This window comes from Pelodiscus sinensis, chromosome 24 (assembly GCF_049634645.1).
Source record: "Pelodiscus sinensis isolate JC-2024 chromosome 24, ASM4963464v1, whole genome shotgun sequence".
In the NCBI taxonomy this organism is placed as follows: domain Eukaryota; kingdom Metazoa; phylum Chordata; order Testudines; family Trionychidae; genus Pelodiscus; species Pelodiscus sinensis.
The window spans coordinates 581,491-586,870 of NC_134734.1; the positions used below are offsets into that span (position 1 = coordinate 581,491).

General features: G+C 59.7%; 1 long non-coding RNA gene across 1 annotated transcript; it reads left to right on the forward strand.

Moving 5' to 3' along the window:
• Positions 1 to 659: 659 nt before the first annotated feature.
• LOC142819736 (uncharacterized) lies at positions 660 to 2,329 on the forward strand. Its single transcript, XR_012897548.1, has 3 exons — positions 660 to 809; positions 1,346 to 1,483; positions 2,175 to 2,329. It is a non-coding gene; the product is annotated as an uncharacterized LOC142819736 (long non-coding RNA).
• The last annotated feature ends 3,051 nt before the right edge of the window (positions 2,330 to 5,380 follow it).

A 5,380-nucleotide genomic window follows, 5' to 3' on the forward strand; every position in this document is an offset into this window, starting at 1 on the left:
TGCCTGTTCTTAGCATGTAAAGTCAAAATTGTTTTTCCTCTTTGACTGGTAGATGCCAAAAAAACCTTCTCCCTATTCTACTCCCCAGTGCCTCAGGCTGGTGGATTTCACCAGTTCCCTTCAGTTCCCGCACTTTGTCCTTTGATGTGGGAACCCGAGTTACAGACCCAGTTTGGTTCACCCTGCTACTGACCTAACGGGACTGAACGGCCCTTCCACTCCCCTGTGGGAATGACACGCAGCCCCCACCAGCTTTTACGTGGTCGGTCATTATCCAGCCACCTGTCTGAAAACCTGCCTACGTATTCATTCCCCGCCACGCCCACCTGCCTCTGAGCACACTCAGGACATTTTCCCAGCACAGTCCCCAGTGGGTTCATTCAAATTCCCAAACTCAGGCTCTGGCCCCACTGTTTTCAAAGTGGCCATGACCCGAGATGTAACACTCACTGCCCCTACTCCAAACCCTTTAGCTTCAGCCTGGCTAATTCAGTATGGGGTGAAGTGTAGGTCTGGGCTCCTCTTGAGAACCCTGAATTGTGCACCCCAGGATCCCGGCAGCCACACAAGGAGGTGAAATCCCCTCCCCGCCCCCAGCCGAGGGTCCCTCCTAGCCTCACATTTTCTGTTTTGCTTTTCTTCATGTGACAAAGACGGGATGAAGCAGACGTTCTTCTCCAAGCAATGTCTCAGCGGCTATAGCAGTGACATAAAAGGCCCCTTCTCTTTCACCGTGGGGAAGGACCAGTACGTGAGGATCAATGTCCTACAATGCAACACAGATTTGTGCAACTCCGCCGCACCTCAAGGTACGTTGTGGGTCTGTTTGATTTCTCCCTATTTCAGGGTACGGCCCCACGAACAATTACAGGGTGTGAGCTGGGTGTGACTCTAGCTCTCTGTGTGCCCCAACTGATGCACATGGGTCAGCGGGAGGAGCGCTTTGGAAGGGCATTAGCTCAAAGCACAGCAATAAACGGCTCCCATGTGTCAGCTGGGTGCACATGGACAGCGAGGTCAATGGACCGTCACAGGGAAGAGTCACACCCCAGCCGCTCCGCACACCCCATCTCCCTCGGTACAGCTGGACTGTTCATGTGGACAAGTCCCAGCACAATTGTATTTGTTTCCTTTTCTCCCCTGTATTGCTCCAAACTCCAATTCCTCATGTGTCATTTCTATCTCCAGTGAAATCCCTGTAGCTGACGGGTCTCCGCGTGGGGGGGAAGAAGAATGCCACCCGGCTGCAGGGAGGGGTCTGCACATGCAGGGCGAGGCAGGGCCCATCCCTCAGTTGAAACAAGCCTTAACCCACCTGTAACCGTCTCTCTGGCTTTGTTCTCAGTGTCCCCGGTCACCACCCCGAACGGGCGGCAGTGCCCAACCTGCTTTGCTCTGGGCTCCAGTACCTGCAACAGCCAAGTCACCCCCTGCACAGGGCAGGAGACCTATTGCCTGGATTACACTGGCGAGCTGAGCAAAGGTAACTTCTCCCAGCTGGACGGGGGGGGGGAGGTGCTCAGGAATCTCCTGCTCCCAGAGCTCTCCTGGGAGTTGGTGGGATCTGGAGTCTGTGCGGAGCCCTGGGTGGTTGGGGCTGTCAAGAGGGGTTTTGGCGGGAGGGAAGAAGAGAGGAATTGGACCGTTTCCTTTCCAGCTCAGCTCCCCGCCCCAGTGATGCCGCCCTGCTCTGGGGGCGATGGCAGCGGGGGAGGGTTGTGATGTCAGGGATGCAGAGCTGGGTAAAGAACTCAGGAGTACTGACACCCACTCCCCACAGCTCTAACTACTAGTCCCCACACCCATGATGTCTAGGGTGAAGATAAACTTCTGTTCCTCAATGAGGCAGCTCCTGCTCTCAATGTGTGCCCAGGGTTCTCAGTGTGCGCCCAGGGCTTTTGAGATACTTAAAAAATAACTGAACTGAGTGGGAAGACGGGGCGGTGGAATCCCTGTTGTGCTCTGTGCTGGGGAAGGAGGCGCCCTGGCACCAGGCTCCTGTGGAGCGCGGGGGAGTCTAGAGGCCCCCAGGCACCTGCCCTACTGAGGCCTCTTCCAGCAGGAGCAGGGAGATCCCAGGCAGGTGAGAAGGGGAGGCAGGGCAGGAACCAAACAGGGGTAAAGAAGAACCGGGAGCTCCTCATCACTAAAACCAGGCTGAATATCTCCAACAGGTGCAGCAACATCAACATTTGTAGCAAAGGGCTGCGCATCACCATCCGCACAAGAGATTAAACCTGGAACCACCTTGACGTCTACAGACTACACCTTCACATTTCAGACAGGAAAAATAACCCCCAGCAGCCTGATTGATATTGAAAACAGAGACATTACCCCAATCACTGACATCACCACTCCAGAAACACCCACCTCCACCCTCACCACTACGGCTCTGGAAACTATCACCGCGGTTCTCACCACGACAGCTCCGGACACGACCACCTCCGTCCTCACCACTACCGCTCCCGAAACGACCACCTCCGTCCTCACCACTACCGCTCCCGACACGACCACCTCCGTACTCACCACTACCGCTCCCGAAACGACCACCTCCGTCCTCACCACTACCGCTCCCGAAACGACCACCTCCGTACTCACCACTACCGCTCCCGACACGACCACCTCCGTCCTCACCACTACCGCTCCCGACACGACCACCTCCGTCCTCACCACTACCGCTCCCGACACGACCACCTCCGTCCTCACCACTACCGCTCCCGACACGACCACCTCCGTACTCACCACTACCGCTCCCGACACGACCACCTCCGTACTCACCACTACCGCTCCCGACACGACCACCTCCGTACTCACCACTACCGCTCCCGACACGACCACCTCAGTACTCACCACTACCGCTCCCGAAACGACCACCTCCGTACTCACCACTACCGCTCCCGACACGACCACCTCAGTACTCACCACTACCGCTCCCGAAACGACCACCTCCGTACTCACCACTACCGCTCCCGACACGACCACCTCCGTACTCACCACTACCGCTCCCGACACGACCACCTCCGTACTCACCACTACCGCTCCCGACACGACCACCTCCGTACTCACCACTACCGCTCCCGACACGACCACCTCCGTACTCACCACTACCGCTCCCGACACGACCACCTCAGTACTCACCACTACCGCTCCCGACACCACCACCTCCGTACTCACCACTACCGCTCCCGACACGACCACCTCCGTACTCACCACTACCGCTCCCGACACGACCACCTCCGTACTCACCACTACCGCTCCCGACACGACCACCTCAGTACTCACCACTACCGCTCCCGAAACGACCACCTCCGTACTCACCACTACCGCTCCCGACACGACCACCTCCGTACTCACCACTACCGCTCCCGACACGACCACCTCAGTACTCACCACTACCGCTCCCGACACGACCACCTCCGTCCTCACCACTACCGCTCCCGACACGACCACCTCCGTACTCACCACTACCGCTCCCGACACGACCACCTCCGTCCTCACCACTACCGCTCCCGACACGACCACCTCCGTCCTCACCACTACCGCTCCCGACACGACCACCTCCGTCCTCACCACTACCGCTCCCGACACGACCACCTCCGTACTCACCACTACCGCTCCCGACACGACTACCTCCGTACTCACCACTACCGCTCCCGACACGACCACCTCTGTACTCACCACTACCGCTCCCGACACGACCACCTCTGTACTCACCACTACCGCTCCCGAGACGACCACCTCCGTACTCACCACTACCGCTCCCGAGACGACCACCTCTGTACTCACCACTACCGCTCCCGACACGACCACCTCTGTACTCACCACTACCGCTCCCGACACGACCACATTTGTACTCACCACTACCGCTCCCGACACGACCACCTCCGTACTCACCACTACCGCTCCCGACACGACCACCTCAGTACTCACCACTACCGCTCCCGAAACGACCACCTCCGTACTCACCACTACCGCTCCCGACACGACCACCTCCGTACTCACCACTACCGCTCCCGACACGACCACCTCAGTACTCACCACTACCGCTCCCGACACGACCACCTCCGTCCTCACCACTACCGCTCCCGACACGACCACCTCCGTACTCACCACTACCGCTCCCGACACGACCACCTCCGTCCTCACCACTACCGCTCCCGACACGACCACCTCCGTCCTCACCACTACCGCTCCCGAGACGACCACCTCCGTACTCACCACTACCGCTCCCGACACGACCACCTCCGTCCTCACCACTACCGCTCCCGACACGACCACCTCCGTACTCACCACTACCGCTCCCGACACGACCACCTCCGTACTCACCACTACCGCTCCCGAGACGACCACCTCTGTACTCACCACTACCGCTCCCGACACGACCACCTCTGTACTCACCACTACCGCTCCCGAGACGACCACCTCCGTACTCACCACTACCGCTCCCGAGACGACCACCTCCGTACTCACCACTACCGCTCCCGAGACGACCACCTCTGTACTCACCACTACCGCTCCCGACACGACCACCTCTGTACTCACCACTACCGCTCCCGACACGACCACATTTGTACTCACCACTACCGCTCCCGACACGACCACCTCTGTACTCACCACTACCGCTCCCGACACGACGACCTCCGTCCTCACCACTACCGCTCCCGAGACGACGACCTCCGTCCTCACCACTACCGCTCCCGAGACGACCACCTCCGTCCTCACCACTACCGCTCCCGACACGACCACCTCCGTCCTCACCACTACCGCTCCCGACACGACCACCTCTGTACTCACCACTACCGCTCCCGAGACGACCACCTCTGTACTCACCACTACCGCTCCCGAGACGACCACCTCCGTACTCACCACTACCGCTCCCGACACGACCACCTCCGTACTCACCACTACCGCTCCCGACACGACCACCTCCGTCCTCACCACTACCGCTCCCGACACGACCACCTCCGTCCTCACCACTACCGCTCCCGACACGACCACCTCCGTACTCACCACTACCGCTCCCGACACGACCACCTCCGTACTCACCACTACCGCTCCCGACACGACCACCTCAGTACTCACCACTACCGCTCCCGAAACGACCACCTCCGTACTCACCACTACCGCTCCCGACACGACCACCTCCGTACTCACCACTACCGCTCCCGACACGACCACCTCAGTACTCACCACTACCGCTCCCGACACGACCACCTCCGTCCTCACCACTACCGCTCCCGACACGACCACCTCCGTACTCACCACTACCGCTCCCGACACGACCACCTCCGTCCTCACCACTACCGCTCCCGACACGACCACCTCCGTCCTCACCACTACCGCTCCCGAGACGACCACCTCCGTACTCACCACTACCGCT